This window comes from Homarus americanus, unplaced genomic scaffold (assembly GCF_018991925.1).
Source record: "Homarus americanus isolate GMGI-L3 unplaced genomic scaffold, GMGI_Hamer_2.0 scaffold30535, whole genome shotgun sequence".
Taxonomy (NCBI): Eukaryota; Metazoa; Arthropoda; class Malacostraca; order Decapoda; family Nephropidae; genus Homarus; species Homarus americanus.
This window is the reverse complement of record NW_024732440.1, coordinates 6,173,708-6,192,257: the sequence shown is the minus strand read 5'-3', so window position 1 is coordinate 6,192,257 and position 18,550 is coordinate 6,173,708. Positions and strand designations below refer to the sequence as shown.

General features: G+C 39.8%; 1 long non-coding RNA gene across 1 annotated transcript; it reads left to right on the top strand.

Annotated features, from left to right (window-relative positions):
- LOC121868692 lies at positions 1-16,786 on the top strand. Its single transcript, XR_006089438.1, has 5 exons — positions 1-104; positions 551-663; positions 7,032-7,189; positions 9,583-9,657; positions 15,728-16,786. It is a non-coding gene; the product is annotated as an uncharacterized LOC121868692 (long non-coding RNA).
- Positions 16,787-18,550: the final 1,764 nt, after the last annotated feature.

Genomic DNA, 18,550 nt, shown 5'->3' with positions numbered 1-18,550 from the left:
ACCAACAACACATCTCAGTATGACAAGTTCAGACTTGACCGTACGGACCCGTCCGGTCTCGCATGCGACGCCGTTAACGGAGAGACGCCGCCGACCCGCCGGAGGTAAGACCGACGTCGTTACTTCACGTCGTGTAATTGGGCGTACAAGCCGAGTGTATTAGAGTATGTACTTAAGCGCACTTGTACAGTAATCCTATAAAAGTGGGCATTTATGTAAATGTCGGTGTCTAAAGTCGCGACACGTCAAAAATATGGCCCAGATTCACGTTTTCCATCCCGTGCCAAATTTTGAATGTGTGTTTATTTTGTTTTTCTTTAAAGTACAGTATATTAATAACTTTAAGCTTCGTTTTCAAAACATAATTTCATTGTTTATTAATTATGATACTCTACAAATAGTGTGCTGCTTTTTATACCTTTTTCTACTTGTATGTTTCAGTTAAGTTAATTAAACTTTTATTTGCATAGTTTTGAAGAAGACTACTTTGTATAAGTTTTAATGTTTGCTTTTCAACAGTGCAGTGCTCTATCTTAAGTAATATTTTCAGGCACTTTCTCCATCACTGCTTAAAGTGGACCCGATGTGAACTAGAATGAAGTTGGCTGGACATAAAGTTAACTGGACAGTACCTGAAGCTAACTGGACCTCAAGTACTCTGTGGTATTGTATTTAATATTGTTGTGGTACTTTGAATGTTAGGAAAGTTGTATGGGCATTCACCAGTTTATACGAGTATTATGCCTTAAAAACCTATATTAAATTGAATCAATATTCCTATAGACTCGCCAAGATACTTTTCTACAATGAAAAAAGTTCCCCCCAAATTATGTAGTCTCCAAAAAGTATGATAGATTTGCTAGCGGTAAAATTTGAAACGCTAGATGAAATACATCGATGCGATGTCCATTGCACGAGCATAAGTTGGTACGCCCGCTCACTATATCGGCAACGGCTATAGATGGCGGGTAGCGAGGGAGTCGTCCCTGTGTGACATACAACTGTATATACTTTACTATAACAAGAAATCCATTAAGCTATATTAATGTATGTATTGTGCTGGGTAGAAGGAAGGCCCCCAACCGAGGATTAAAATAATATCAAAATATATATTAAACGGAAGAGTTTTGGAACGTCACGAGCGAGACCGAGACGAACCTCGGGGTGCACATTTCACCGTCGTGTCGTAGTGACGGTTTCGTTCGTGCCGAGTCGGACGACACGTCCGGTTTACGAGGAGTGGCCGAGCAAATAGTAGTCGATGTAAGAGTGAACGGCTACGGCGATACAGTCGGTCCCCGACTTACGACGGGGTCGGGGACCGGCGACCGGGTCGCAAGTCGAAAATGTGAAAATAATACATAGAAAATCTAAAATGGGTGTCTCTTTTTCTTTTCAGCACCACGAAACTCTCACTTTTACTCTTGCCAGCCATTTTAAAGGGAATTACAAACGAAAATTTTGTCGGTACACGGCGCAATCACTAGCGTCGGGACTCGAAAATACGTAATTTGGCCAAATTTTGGTACGACCGCGGCGGTCGTAAGTCGAGCGGGTCGTAATTTGAGGAGTATCCGTATAACTTACCGGCCTTTAACCCTTAAGCCCCGGGTTAGGGTGCTGCCGGCAGTACCCCTCCCCTCCGTGCGGGGATAAATCAAGAATTTTTGTTTCCATAAATAATAATAAATAAATAAATGGTGGGAATATAGGCGGAACACCTGGTCCCGGGGGCCTGAGGTTTAACGGTACAGTCGGCCCTTAACATACGCGGGGGTTAGGTAACAGAGATACCCGTGAATGTTAAAAATCCGTATACTATTGCTGCCCCCCCCCAAAAAAAAAGACCCCTGGCCCCCCATGTCCTTATTTACTGTATATACCTGTGTGTAGTAAGAGTTTTTAAGACCCAATTATTTGGCAAAAAATTAGGGGTCGACCTCTAAACGGGTAATAGTTTCGTTGGGTTGAAAAATATGTACCAGTAAACAATGGAAACGTCGCACCACCAGCTGTGAGTGTCGGTACAGTTGCCGGGGCAGATCTCTCGCGTCGTTATAGCAAGCCCAAAGTCGCCAAATCCACGGTATGGTAGCACAGGACGACGTAAAGCATAAAGTATTTATTTTTTAAAGTTTATTTATAGATACAGTTGTACCCCACTTAACGCGGTCAATTGAACCCAGAGGGTCCCGCGTTAAGTGAAATCCTCGTTAAGTGAACAACAGAACATATGGGATTAATTCCAATAGAAACCGGCCCGACCCCCAAACTCCACTTTTTGAAGGCACATACCTATGTTGTAGTAAAAATAACATCTTAATTTTATGATTGTACATGCACACAATTAATACTTAAGAGAAATAGAGAAATACAGTCGCCAAGTTAATGTCCATTCAAATAATGGACTCAACTCCCTCCCCCAACTCCCTCCCCCTCTCACACTACACTGCCGGCTCTTCCCTCTCGGAGAAATTTTGGGGGGAAAACCACTAAATTTTAATAAATAATACCTCAAACTAAAGTTAGGATAACACAATTGACATTGCTGGATTCCTTGTAAGACCAGGAATATTTTGAATATAAATGTCATATATTTTGCACAAAAGATAACATAGTTACCTAGAGAAAAATTTTTATCTAAAATTTGTATGTTTAATGCAAAATATATGATGTTTATATTCAAAATGATCACCAAATTATAAGAATTCCAGCAATGTAAATTATATTCTGACCGGGTAATTTGTATGAATTTTATGAGCTAAAACAAATATCTTCAGTTAATAAAAAAAAAAATAATCTTCACGACACTATCTGTCAATCAAAGTACCCCACCTTGCCTCCCCCCCTCTTCCAACCGCGCGGTCAGTCCCAACCCTCCCCCCCACCAATCCTCCCTTCCAGGGTTTTTAACATTTAGTATTAAATAATACCTCAGATTAAAGTTAGGATAATATAATTGACATTGCTGGATTCCTTGTAAGACCAGGAATATTTTGAATATAAATGTCATATATTTTGCACAAAAGATAACATAGTTAATTTGAGAAAAATTTTTATCTAAAATTTGTATGTCTAATGCAAAATATATGATGTTTATATTCAAAATGATCATCAAATTATAAGAATTCCAGCAATGTAAATTATATTCAGACCGGGTAATTTGTATGAATTTTATGAGCTAAAACAAATATCTTCAGTTAATAAAAAAAAAAATAATTCTTCACGGGGTAACAGATGGTCGGTCGGTCCCTCCCTCCCCCCCACCCCCCACCAACCGTCCCAAGGAGATGTGTGGGATAACCACTAAATTTTAATAAATAATACCTCAAACTAAAGTTAGGATAATATAATTGACATTGCTGGATTCCTTGTAAGACCAGGAATATTTTGAATATAAATGTCATATATTTTGCACAAAAGATAACATAGTTACTCTGAGAAAAATTTTTATCTAAAATTTGTATGTCTAATGCAAAATATATGATGTTTATATTCAAAATGATCACCAAATTATAAGAATTCCAGCAATGTGAATTATATTCTGGCCGGGTAATTTGTATGAATTTTATGAGCTAAAACAGGCAGTCAGGCAGGGTGGCGGGTGGGGCAAATCTAAAAATAGCGTCTCGAGCCGGACACTCACCGCGTATATGTGGAAAAAATCCGTGTTAAGTGAAAGTTCAGCTCTGGCGAGGCACCGCGTATATGATAAAACGCGTTAAGTGAAACCGCGTTGGGCGGGGTAATACTGGTAATACCCCGATTTACGCGGTTTCGCCTTACGCGATTCTACATTTACGCGGTACCTAGCCAGAACCGGAATTTCATTTTACGCGATGCATCTACTCATATACGCGGGTGAAGTATAATTTTTTATTTAGCTCATAAAGTTCATACAAATTATCCGGCCAGAATATAATTTACATTGCTGGAATTCTTACAATATGATGATCATTTTGAATATAAACATCATGGATTTTGCATTAGACATACAAATTTTAGATATAATGTATTAATTTGGTTTACACAAAGCAAATATTTTATCTTTTGTGCAAAATATATGACATTTATATTCAAAATATTCCTGGTCTTACAAGGAATCCAGCAATGTCAATTATATTATCCTAACTTTAGTCTGAGGTATTATTTATTTCTAAGAAGGTGAATATTCTGGTTTCTCCCACACATTTCTCTGGTAGGGAGGGACCGACCGACCATCTGGCGAGGTTGGAAGAGGGGGGGGAGGCAAGGTGGGATACTTTGATTGACAGAAAGTGTGTGAAGAATATTTTTTTTTTATTAACTGAAGATATTTGTTTTAGCTCATAAAATTCATACAAATTACCCGGCCAGAATATAATTTACATTGCTGGAATTCTTACAATTTGATGATCATTTTGAATATAAACATCATAGATTTTGCATTAGACATACAAATTTTAGATCAAATGTTTACTCTCAATAAATATGTTATCTTTTGTGCAAAATATATGACATTTATATTCAAAATATTCCTGGTCTTACAAGGAATCCAGCAATGTCAATTATATTATCCTAACTTTAGTTTGAGGTATTATTTATTAAAATCTAGTGGTTTCCCCTCAAAATTTCTCAGAGAGGGAAGAGCCAGGAGTGTGAGAAAAGGGGGAGGGAGTTGAGTCCATTATTTGAATGGACATTAACTTGGCGACTGTATTTCTCTATTTCTCTTAAGTATTAATTGTGTGCATGTACCATCATAAAATTAAGATGTTATTTTTACTAGAACATAGGTATTGTGTCGGAAAAAGTGGAGTTTGGGGGTCGCGCCAGTCTCTATTGGAATTAATCCCATATGTTCTGTTGTTCACTTTACGGGTTTTCACTTTCCGTGGTACCCTGTGGGTTCAATTGACAATTGACCGCGTATGTAATCGGGGTACTACCGTATACAGCATATATAATAATATTTCATTTGCTTTTCATTTAGTGTTTAATTTTCATTGTTTAAAGGACTGTACAGGTAGTCATTTTCTGTTAAACTCATACAGCAAATATAACCGTCAGTTTTCCGGCATTTTCGAAAATCCGGCACTCCTCGGGTCCCGAGGTTGCCGGATTTTTGATAGTCAACTTGCTTTAATTCAACTTGTATTGTTTTTGAAACTAGTATCTCCCTATGTAGGAAGCAATGAGTACGTATAACATTAGTATTTTGCTGTTGTACGAGCGATACAAAACCTTAAATACAGCCTACCATAGATGGTGCCCCATCAGTACATATTCCAACACATGACTTCCATGATCAATTCCATTTTTCGAGGTAGGCAGATAAAATGTCAAAGATATCTTGACCTCTTGTATTGAGTGACATTTCTTTGCAACAAAAGAACTGATTTATTATTTGGTTTCCATCAATAAAGTGATTAAATGTAAGTAATTGTGCTTTGTTGCTTATGTCTGTAGATTCATCAACTTGTAAAGCAAATTCGGAGTTCGTTCTGTACATTTTCCTCTATATCAGCAGATAAATCCATTATTCTCCTATGGCTTGTATTATTTGAGAGGAGAATTTTGCTTGTTTCTTGTTCGGCTTCATCACCTAACATGGTTTTAACCATCTTTCTACAGGCGGGCAAGATAGCCGACTCGGCTAAAGTGTGCAATTTTGTTTGTAGTGCAATCGTTTCGGCTATCTCAATAGAAGTGACTTAGAGCCTTTTCAGAAACTGTAAACTTTTTCCGAAAATAGTTTCTTTGCTCGGATTGCTGTTCTAACAGTCTTTGGAAATAATTCAGATCTTTATCTTGAAGATGTGAGTGTTTAGTTATAAAATGTCTCTCTAACTTGCTGGGTACCATGCCTTCATTAAACATCCTTTCACCACAAACAACACACGGCGGGAGAGGTCGATCCTCGTTTCCGGTCCGATGAAACCCGAACTTTAAATAGCCATCGACGATTGGGTCGAGCTTTCGCCTTATTATCGCTAGGCTTAGTTGCTTTTGATGAACGTTCTCTTTCGGATTCACAATCGTCGCTGTTATGTTTCCTCTTAATAAACTTATCCATTTTATGGGTAATTTAGTCAATATGAATTGAATCGCACAAAGAGCACAGCTTGCTAACAAAGCCAAGTATCAAACCGAGACAAGCGACATTTAATAACTTAACGGTCCGCAAACGTGAAGATACGTTTGGAATCTTTTGTTCGGTTTCATTTATTTTAACTCGAGAGCCTTTCAAAATCAATTGAAAAGAAGAAAATTTATACTACTACGAATGAAACAAATTGAAATACTGCATAGTTACGGTCCCGATCCGCCGTAATACGGGAGGACGCGTTACAAAATTTTGTTCGACGCCGCATATTTTCGCTCGATAGTTTTTTTCAAAATCTATTCTTGAAATGAACCGAAACACAGTCATGCATCGAACGTGTCTATAAGACGTAAATTACGAGGATAGATTGACGTGAATTTAGTTCTTATCCTTACGAAATTTAAGACTCAAACTTTAATAACACTGTTGTACCATAATTAGCCTAAATGAATTGAATGACACAAACCACCTCTCATTCTTAGTTTAGTTGTTTGCCACTTTGACAGTTATATATGAACTTTATTCCGAATTTCAGTTTGTATTTTTCACATTTTGAAATATAATGTTGCTCTTTCGCGGCGCACCCAATTACATCTTGCGGCACACTGCTCGGGAACCACTGCCCTAAGGCGACACAGTAATATCTCCGTTAGCTGGAATCCCTCAATCTTGGAACTCTCGGATAGCCGGAATTGAAATTTTCTCGGGAAAAATCGTTTCCAAAGCCGGAAATTTCCAGCTTTTGAAACGATTTTCCCAATGCCCAGAAAATTTTGGGATTAGGGGATTTTTTTGTTCCCGGTTTGAGAGACGACAATCGGGCACACTCTTTGGAAATTCCGAGAACATTTCACGTCGTCCGGAAAATTCCGGGGACGAGGGATTTTTTCCGGCTCCGAGAGACGACGTAATGGGCAATTTTTTTTATTTACCCCGGTAATTCCAGATCTTTGGGCCTGTACAAGTGATCCTCAAGTTCAGCAGCACGGATGAGGTGATCAAACGCTCCAACAATACAGAGTATGGCCTGGCTTCTGGTATTATCACCACCAACATTAACAAGGCCATAATGTATGCCCAAGCTGTTCAGGCCGGATCAGTTTGGTAAGATTATTATTTTGTTTATGGTTACAGTATATTATATAAATATTCTATTGTCAATGTCTACTTGATGTTCCATAGTGCATTAGGCTCATGTCCATTTGACCTCTCCTATAAACTACCAGCCGAATTACCCGCGCCTCGCGCGGAACATTTTCCGTCGACCGTACGTGCGGATCACGTGGGCCATGGATCGTGTGTTTCATGACCAGATCATGGAGTTCTTTATCTTGCTCTTTTTTAGGGATTTCTGCAGAAATTGCCAAATCATATTCTTCGGCTTTGATTTTGTGCCCTGGAGCTATCCAGAAAAGAAAGTGTGCATGGGGTAAACCTCTCTTCTGGTACTCAATGGTGTACAGCCATGCTTGCAAAGTACCAAATATTCCCTTCTTCATATGTTCCATAAACTTTTTCACTTTTAATCCGAAGACTCTCGCAACAATATCCGGTCGATCACGACTCTCTTATCCGGGAGCCAAATTGTCGACAATTTCGGGCCGACGCGGATTACATGGCATAGCGACGAGGTAATCCGCTCTTCCGTAGTGTCTCACAGAGGCTATCGCATCTGATCTTTTTTCACGAAGGTATCGAGGACCACCGGTACGGGTCGCCGGAAGCACAATGCGACGACCAACTCGATTTGGATCTCCGTCAGCAGCGAGCAGACTATCACGTAAATCCGAGTAATTTTCGGCACGGAGACTTTGCCGTTCTCTTCTCAAAAACTTCAATCTTTCAGTTTCTATTTTGCAGTATGCATCCACCAAGAATTGCTGGAAGAGTCGCCTTCTGCACATAATATGGAAAGAGTAAAACTGCAACTGTGCGACTTTCCGACCATTTTTCCCTCGCAAATATACGCGGTAGCCGTCTGTTCCATACGGAAAAAACAACGGATACATCAGAGGATCACAGGATCGACGTAGCTCTGAAATTCTCCTCAATCCACCTTGTTTCAACTGAAGAACAATATCTCTATTTTCTGTAGGCTCATTTGACATTAAAATTGCAACTTCAGCCCCCGTCGGTGCACGAAAACGCCGAGCGTGTTCTCCCCGGGCACGCTTATTTTCCCAAATTACAAACCTAACCAAAGTGTCCAAAAAGTAAACTTGAATGTATCTTGCACTTCTATCTTCAGGAGGCATCAGTGACCCAAGTTGATGGTAAATTTGACTTTGGATTCTTACAGATGGATTCCAACCTTGGACAGATGCATCTTTGTGACCAAAGCTGGTCATGGCAAACAGAGAGTTGTACTCCCTGAGTCTTGACAAAAAGTGTTTGCTGAATTGACTTTCCCCAGTCATACAGTAATGCAGAACGTTTAGCATTTTGAATCTCGCGTCGTCTTAAATTTTGATACCCGTCTCTATCGGCAATCAAACGCCGTTGTCTCTCTTCTTCAGACTCATTTCTTCTTGCAACCGTATGGCAAAATGTATCGGCAATCAAATGCCGTTGTCTCTCTTCTTCGGACTCATTTCTTCTTGCAACTATATGGCGAAATCTATCTTGTTCCTGTCTTTCTCGATGCTCACCCGAGGTTTCATTTTGCCGAGACTCTGTTTGCCTCTGTCTTTGCCTAGAAAGTCGTTCTTCCCTTGCATCGCAGCTTTCAGATTGACGACGAAGCCTCGTCCTCTGTGCACGTGGAGTATTTGCATAACTGGACTTTGTTTTCCGTGGCATAATGGATGTCTGAAAAAAATAAATAAATGAAAATGTTAAAAAAGTAGCGGCATTAAGTAATAATTTTTCTTGTCGTAATTCTAGCGATGTTTTGTCATAGATAAAATGTCTAAATTTGTCAAATTTTTGTTGTTGTTTTACGTTTAATTAATAGAAAAACCCCGTGATAATAGAGGTTCCAATACTCAAGTTATGGGCTTCCAAAATTTTCAATATAGGGGGGTTTAGCCCCCATTAGGGTGTCTTAATATTATTGAAATTTGCTGATATTTTGTGAATAGGCATCATTTTTGGTCATTTACCTATGGTTTAAATTTCATTTAAATCGAAGGGAAAACAATTTTCAGTGGGGGGTTTGTGCCCCCCGGGGACCCCCTTTGATCAAAATGAAATATACTTATCGAAGTGCCCTGGGTAATGTAGTTTCAGAATATATATGGTTATGGAGGTGTATCTCCAAAACCCAAGGAGGAGTTTGTGAACAAACAGACAGAGGCTACAACTTTATATATATAGATTACAGAAATTCAAAATTATGCTACACACAACTTGCCATTATCTCGTCTCTCAATTTTTTTTAATTATTGCTCACTAACATTCTTTATCAAGATGATGTTCTACCATGTTACAAGAGCTGTCATAGTTGCTAGAAGGAATGAGAGAGGGACAGTGTTATAATTACCATGATGTTGTTTCAGGGTCAACTGCTATGATGTGTGTCTCCCACAAACACCATTTGGAGGATACAAACAATCTGGTCATGGACGGGAACTGTGAGTATAGCGAATTACAGTACTTGCTCTTTCTTGATTAAAAACACTTGAGAACTATACTTTTGGCTTATCTGGGAAATTTTTGTTTATAATCAACACCAAAAATTGTGAGTTATCCGATACCGTATTTATTGTTCTGTAATACGGCGGTCCCTCGGTTAACGAACACAATTCGTTGCTAAAGGTCATTCGTTAACCGAAACCGTTGTTTCAATGGGATTTTGGGTAATTACATAATATAGTTTGGCGTTTAGGAAGTCGAAGATTATTGGTAAATAAAGGTTTATTAAATTTTAAACCTAGTTTAGGATTATGGTGATTTTTGTTAAGAAATGGTAATATAGCAGCTCGTACTATTAATTTATTGGGAGAAATTAGACTAATTTTAAGTGTAGTTAGGTGAAGAAAGATTAGAATATTTGGAATTGCTTCACTATCTTTTTTTAGGGCTGCATACACTTTATACATATATTCAATAAGCCAGCATGGGTTGTTTTTCAATTCATTGTTGTTCAGGAAGTGTTACTGAATACTTAGTATTGATGCTACATTGGTTGCCTTTAAATGTTCTTATTGTAAAAACAGTTATAATCTTAGCAAGATTTTAGTTTAAATAGTTTAATAAAAACGTTGGTTTGTGGTGCCAAAATTATAAGTTATTTATTTTAAACCGTGATTTGGTATACCGTATATATTAAATAATAATAATAATTAACGGTTTATCGAACGAGCACGGCAGTCGAAAGGCCGAAAATATACAATTACATAATTGGGGAATGGGTCTCTTGATTTACAAATGATGTACAAGTAACATATGTGATACAAATATGATATATAATAATTAGGTGTTGATAATTTTTACAATGATTGGGACTGGGCTGTTCTTGTAGCAATCGGTTCGTGCTCGTACGGGCCGGATGCGGTTGGGCAGGCGTGTGGCCGGGACAGTAGCTTGGGGCAATGCAGGTGTGCTCCATCCTTCAGGTTAGATCCAGCCACACTCAGTATTGCTGTGTTTTTGTGCTTTTCCTTCGAGTTAAAATTGCCACTTTTGTATGTCACCCGTGGGTTGATCGTCAATACTCGTAGGGAATAAAAAGTAACCCGACAAAAGTTGTTAATCAATTAATTGATATGAGAAGATTCTTGAAGAAGGTTCAAAAATAGAAAATAGTCTTGTTATCATTTTCAGGTTTTTTGTTTTTAAGTTTTTAATTCAATTGAAGGAGATATTTTAGGTGGAGATTTTATAAAATAGTTTATAATAAAAAATAAAAGAAAGCCAATAAGGACTATAAAAAAATAGGTGCTATTTGAGGCATCAAAAAGTATTGCAATGGAATTACTTGAGCTTGACAAGCTCATATTATTATTAACTAACTTTTTCCACCAGAATTAAAATTCATTCGTGGAAAAATCCAGTAAAAGGCGGTAGTGTGGCATACTGTACGTGGCCAGTTGTCAAATTCTCTCTGTATGGGCTCACGTACGTACTTACTCGTAGATATCTCGCACTCGGGATTGAGGTAGGATAGAAACTCACAATGAGTTTTCTGTATATATTGTACGTACAGTGCAGTGCCAGGGAGTTGCCGTGTGGTGAGGTCCTGTTGGGTGAGGAGCTTGCTGGGGGTCTGGTTAGTGAGAAGCTTGCTCAGAGGTCCTGTTGGGTGAGGAGCTTGCTGGGGGTCTGGTTGGTGAGAAGCTTGCTCAGAGGTCCTGTTGGGTGAGGAGCTTGCTGGGGGTCTGGTTAGTGAGAAGCTTGCTTAGAGGTCCTGTTGGGTGAGGAGCTTGTTTGGAGGTTTTGCCGGTTCAGGAACGTGGAGTAGAATGGACTTCAATTGCAAGACCGAGAGCTTATATACTCGGCCACCGGATGTAAGCGTCGCTGGTGTCGACCCCCCGTCTAGACTTGTCAGAGAAACTTGGCGCGAGTCTAGGCGACTAGGCTTGTGGTGAGAGTATCCAGGTGGCCCCCCCCCCTCCTTGCCGTGAGAAACTCGCCGGTTGGCTGAACTCCGCCGCTATGGAATGCGGCTAGGCTTGTCAGTTGTAGGGGAGAGTATCCACTACAGTAGTCCACCTAGTGAAAGTAAAGACCAAAGTATCAAAGTATAAGAATTTTATTAGGCAGGGGTGAAGCATTATTGGAAGTAATTTGAGAAAAATGAAAAATGTGTTGGAAGTGAAAAGTTAATGCTACAGTACTGAAGTAGATATTAAAGAGTAAAAAGTAAAGTATATTGTTCACACATTTTCACTGATTAAAATAACAGAAAATATTCATGCTATATGATTAATAGAAGAAAAAGCTAAAATTTTTCGAAGCATTGTCTGATTAATACCACCAACTGCTCCAATAGTTGCTGATAAAATAATTGAAGTTACTAAATAATTAAAAGTAAGATACGAAAGTAAAAGTATACGAGTAATTTTTTGAACGGTTACGAGTGCAATGGATTGAATTCAATTTATGCCTTCTATAACTTTGGGGAATAAAAAATGGAATGGAGCTGCTCCTAGTTTAAGAAGAAGAGCAAGAGTTAAGCAAAGTGGTGCAAAGCTGGGAGAAATAAATATAATTGAAGCAGAAAAAATAATAATAGCGGATCCCAAAGCTGGGACGAGAAAGTATTTAAGTGGCGATTCGGAGGAATAACGATTATTTTTTGTAATAATTAGAGGAATAAAAGATAAAAGGTTTAATTGTAAACCTGCTCATGCTCCAAATCATGAAGTGGCAGAAATAGATAAGGTTGTTCCCGAAATTAGAGACGAAACGAATATTAATCGAGACGGAGAAATTTGCACGAAAAAGAGAGAGGTTTATGCTCTCATAAACGGGGTATAAACCCATTAGCTTATCTTTTGTATACTGGCGTAAATGGCACGAAAAGTTTTGATCTTTAGAGAATTGGTGGAATTCCATTGTATATAGATAACATGAGTAAAGTAATTTAAATAATCTGTCCTATCAAGACAGACCCTTTTTCAGGCATCATATTTAAAAATGTGCGATTTATACGAAATATTATTACTAATATAAATAATAAAAAAGTAAAAAGTTAAGAAAATATTATTGAAGTAGAATATATATATATATATATATATATATATATATATATATATATATATATATATATATATATATATATATATATATATATATATATATATATATATATATATATATATATATATATATATATATATATATATATATATATATATATATATATATATATATATATATATATATATATATATATATATATATATATATATATATATATATATATATATATATATATATATATATATATATATATACACACACACACACACACACACACACACACACACAGTGACCCCTCGGTTAACGAACTCAATCCGTTCCAGAAGGTTGTTCGTTAACCGAAACCATTGTTTCAATGGGTTTTTGGGTAATTGGTTCTGGCTCACTGAAAATTCCTAAATTCAACAGAAATGGTAGAAAAGTTCACTTACTTTGAGGTGTGTATGTAGAAGGCTCCTGGATGATGATGGGATTTAGAATGGGGGTGGAGGAGAAGGAAGAAGAGAAGTCGCCCCATGGCGCCATTTCACCCATAAAATTTTAGCTCTCTTGGTGTAATTCAAGATTATTTTCTTTAAATCAACACTGCACTGCATTATATATTGTCAATATGTAAAATATATTTCAAAATGACCAATAATTTGCTTGGAAACACAGAAAAAAAAGCGTTTAGTTGAAGAGAGTCTCAAGCAAGATGTTACCTCCAGTGAAAACAGAGAGAGACTAACGCCTGTTTGCTGTATTAAGAGGCTGGATGCCGCACATTAAACTAGTCACTTTACCTTCAATTATGTTCAATAATTGTTAAAATGACTAAAAAATTGAATATTAAACTTTTGAAATTATTGAATAGTATAAACTTCTTGATATTTACTAAAATAGTAAGGAATTTAAGCCCTAGAACCGTTTAATGTATTGGCGGACTGATACTAAAGCCGGTTGCCCGGTCAGTGCAAGCGAAAACACGTCGAGGTCGGTTCGTAAGAAATTCGTTAACCGAATTGAAGATCCTTACGGAAGGCAGTTCGTTAACCGAGGGGTCACTGTACAGTATCTTGATTATTGCTTAATTTTTTGTTATGATGGAGTGAAGATTGTCCCTGTGCTGGGGCTGTTTATGGTCATATTGTTCTGTGTCGATCATTTGTGTAAACTATTTACCGTAGTAGAGACCGGAGATGGAATTCGGGGCGTCGCGCAGTCGTCGTCGGGTCTGGGCGAGTTTTCGGCACGACGCGTCCCCAAGAAGGAGCGTCTCGCAGGCGTTTCCCATAATTGTACCCGTCCGTCGGCGGTCGTCGCGGAAATGTGGGCGAGCCGTCTCGAGAAAAAGAGGGGGGCAGTCGTCGGCGGCGGCGCGTGCCGCACGCGTCGGTTCGATTTTGACTGTCGGGAATGCCGTCACGGCGCGGTCTCCGAGGCCGGAATGGCCGTCGACCGCATCGCTCGCAACCCCGTGCCGTTCTAGGGAGCGACCGTCGGTCAATTCCGGCATTCATCTACGGCAGAGCGGAGCGCCGGTGGCCGTCCCGTCATTAACCGTATTGCACTCACAAATGTCACCGAGTAATGGGATTTTGTTCGAGAGCGCGGCCAAAAATAAGTCGGGTTACCCCCGCGAGGGGCAGTCGACCGAGGTCCTCTCGGCCGGTGCCTCTTTTGACGGCACGCATCGTACCGGGGGCGATCGAGTCTAATGGGATAACTTAACTCTATTGTTAATTTGTAAGGGTTGCTGCCACCAGACCCCCTCTGGACAGTAGCTCGTCAGGTAGCGGGCAGAGTGGACTAGGCATTGGGTTGGGTTTTTTATTGACCAGATCGATAAGGGAAAAGAAGGGTAAAACGATAATATGTGTTAACTAATTTATGTATGTGCTCCATTTATATACACTATTTATTCAGCCTAGCTAGCAGCGTGCGGCAATGCATTTACCACGTCCCACACGCTTAATTAACGTGCCCGGCGACATACGGAAGCTGCTGATGCATCACTTACCACATGTCGCCCGAAAGGCTAGTTGACCCCCCAGACAGAGTAAGGAGCGCCACCTCCCTTGTGTACCTTCGTTTATCCAGTAAATAGAAGCTACAAAAACTGTACGGGCGTTTGTGTTCGCTCCTGTAGATAGAACTTGATACCCAGAACACATGCAATTTCTTCCTCACAAAACACACTGCATTCCGTTAAAATACAAGGGAGTCGGCCTCGCTCGGAAGAACGACGACGATTTTGGTCGCCTCGCGTTAATTGCGCGTCGTCCGCGCACTCGTCGCATAACGACGAGCAATCTCCTCACCTCGGTTATCCCTCGTTACAATAACACTCAACATGTCGGATTGCTACACCTGTATGGAATATAGCACCTTAGGTTATGATACATAGTAGCACCATCTGAAAATAGCTGTTACACTCCACACCTGCAAGTATGGGACTCGTTGTACTTTCTAGGCATACACATTAAGCACCTCGTTTGCACGCTGCCCTCGGCGGGTAGAGACGAGACACACCGGCACCGTCCGTACCCACGGTATCGCGTCGCTCCGAGCGACGACCGCAGAGTTTCTCGACGTTACGTTACTCATTTCCATTCGTGGGGCGGCACGCCGGGAATCCACGGGTTCACAGCGGATCGGCAGAGCGGGGGGGGCGGAGCAGTTGTGATGCTGGGGGGGGGGGTAACGGCTGCCTCCGTGGCGAGTCACGATCGTGCGGGGGACGTCCGATAAATAACGGCCACGGGCCGTCATCTCACACGTTAACATTACCATTTCCGTTTATACGTCGGGCAGAGGTTTAAGGTATTATAACTGCTATAAGTCTTGTTTTAGGGCCGAACACCTTCCGACGAAAGGAGCGGGCACGTGCCAAGGCCGACGCCGTGCGCTCCTCTCGGCGACGTAGGCCTACAGTTTGCAATGTTTAATTTTCATTTTGATTTCTTATTAGTAGATAAATGTTTATATATATTTATAGTAATTTGTCTGTTTCAGTTGTGGATGAGCGAGCCGATACAAGTTAGAGACGGGAACGGAGATAGATTCTACAGTCGGCGTCTGAGAGCCGATTCGGACGAAGACGCCGCCCGACGCGCCACGAAGACACTCGTCAATTGCGGACGAAGATACCGGCGGACGTGCGAGGAAGACACTCCGGAACGCGGGAAGAATACACTCGCGAATGCGAGAAGATCCTCGTCGACGCAGAAGACGCGTATCGATGTCGTATCGCGACGTATGTTTTGTGGCAGTCCAGTTTGAATGTTTTACAGATGATGTTAATGTGTAAAATTGATGCCCATTTTGTTTGTGTAGAGTAATGATTTTTATAATGTTTGTAGTATTGTTTTTACATAGCGACTTTGGAAGTCGATACATAACGAGAATGAATTTATTGAAGATGTTGCCTGTGATGACTAGGGGTTTGGAATAATTTGTTGAGAAGATGATCATTGTAGACATTTTGCAAATAGATCGTAGCATTTGGAATGTCATTTAATGCGGAATTCCGGCACGTCCTCAAATGACGGAAGCGCAAATACGAGACGACGCGCGCGTTTCGAAAGTAAAAGAAGGGGGAGATCGGACCGACGTAGATTAACGAGATGGCGTCGTCGAGGTAACTGATAAGAATGGAGAAATGGTGACTATTTTGTTGAGTTATGAGAAGGGAAAATTAGAAGATAGTTTTTTAGGACTGACTATTTAGAAAGAGAGAGAGAGTAAAGGAAATCGATTGAGGTAGTAGTTATATATTAGCGAAGATGTAAAGTAAAAGGCGATAAGGACGGCGGGAGGGACAAGGATCGATAGATTTTGCAGGGCACGAGAGGAATCGACGCGCGATCACTCGGTCGGCGCAGTGGCGAGAAACGGATGCGCTGGGGATTTTGAAGAGGGAAGAAGTCGCGCGGGGAAATCGGCGGAAGGGACGAGTCGAGGATCGGCGGCACGGTCGCGGGAGACGACGACGAATGGAGTAAATGTCGGTTTAGGAGAGAGTAATACGTAAAAGGGGGGGTGCAGGTATTTGCGGATATAGACTACGGTCGATCGCGGTCCGTTTACGGGAGGGGAAAGAGGGGCGGAGGACGGACACGGAATGCGGGGGAAGTACGGAGAGGGAGACGACGCGGGGGCACGAGGAGAGTCGGAGAATAGACGCGAATAATAATAATAATAATAATAATTAACGGTTTATTGAAAGAGGTTGGCAGCCAGAAGGTTGAAAATATACAGTTACATATTTGGGGAATGGGTTTCGAATTACAAATAATATACAAGTAAGATAAGTGATATAAATAAGATATATAATAACTAGATGGGGAAAAGCTCAAACTACAGTGCATTTCAACATAGTGCAAGGAGTAGTGTTTACTGGGAGTGAATACACTGGTTTATTACAAGTTATTGATAATTTTTACAATGGTTGGGACTGGGCTGTTCTTATAGCGATCAGTTCGTGCACGTACGGGCCGGATGCGGTTGTGGTGTCGAACAGCAATTCTCCTCCTCCTTCGTCTCCCTTTTCTCGTGTTGCCGTTTCCCCTCCTCCTCGTGTTATCTGTCCTCGTTTCCTTGTCCACGCGTTTGAATGCAAGTCCCTTCCTTTTCGTCCCCCCTCTGTGTTTGTGTCCCTCCCTCCTCATCCCGTTCGTTGTCACCCTCCCATTGGCGTCGATCCTCTCCTCTTCCCTCCGTCAGTCGTTGTGTGCGTTTGTATGTCTGTTGTTGGAAATGTAATTTGTTGTTGTATTACTGTTTCTTTGTGTCGATTTCATTTATTGGCGTCGTTATAAATATGTTTGTAAATGTCGTGAGTATGAAATAGATATTGTGGTGATATTTGAATAAATGAAGAGGTCTATTTTGATTTGTAAAGTAATTGTTATTGATAATAATAATAATAATAATGTTAAGTTATTATGCGTGTAATGTGTTTAGTTTGAAATATTTGTCCTGCGGCGCGCGAATACGCAGTCGCGTCAAGAAATGGCGACTGGGAATTGTCGTTTTGCGTCTGCGTGGTTATTTATTGCGAAATGGTCGAGGTCGAGATGTTGAAAAGTAAGTTAATGTTGTAAAATTGATGAGAATGAAAATGTTTTATTGTGGAGTAGTTATTTTTTGAAGTTGAATGGAGTCAATTGTGTAGTTGTAATATTTTGTTGTGAGTTGTTTGAATGCGTTTTGTCGTTTGAATAGTCGTATAAAACGGTCGAAGTTATTTGTGGACTTTAAATATTAGGGAATTGTCTGTAACGTTATAAATCGGCACAGTTGTAATATCGTCGAGTTATTCGTGTGTCGTCGTATTGATGTGTGGGCTTGTAAAAAGAAAATTGTGTTTAGTCACTTGTGGAGTTGTAAAAATGATTGAATTGATTAAAGTTAATTGTGGACTTGTAATATTTGTTGACATGCAGTTTGTAATGTACTAGTTATTTGTATAGTTGTAATAATTTTTGAGTGGTATAATTTTGGTCGAATTTACGCGAGTTATTTGTACTTTGAATAAGTTTTGGACTTGTATTATGTTTGAATATATGAAAGTTATTTGTGGATGTGGACTTTGAAAATGTATTTCATGTGTTGTGGACTAGGAATAATTGATAATGTTTCTTGACTTTGAATGTTTTTTTGCCCTTTGAATATAGTTTTTGTTTTGTGGACTTGGAATAATTGATAATATTTGTGGACACCCTAAAATTATTCTCATTGCTTCATTTTTTCATGATCTCAAGCTTCCGTAGCCTTCCTTCACCAGTACAAGAGAGGACAGGTGCTGCATAGTCTATAAGTGATCTGATGGTAGAA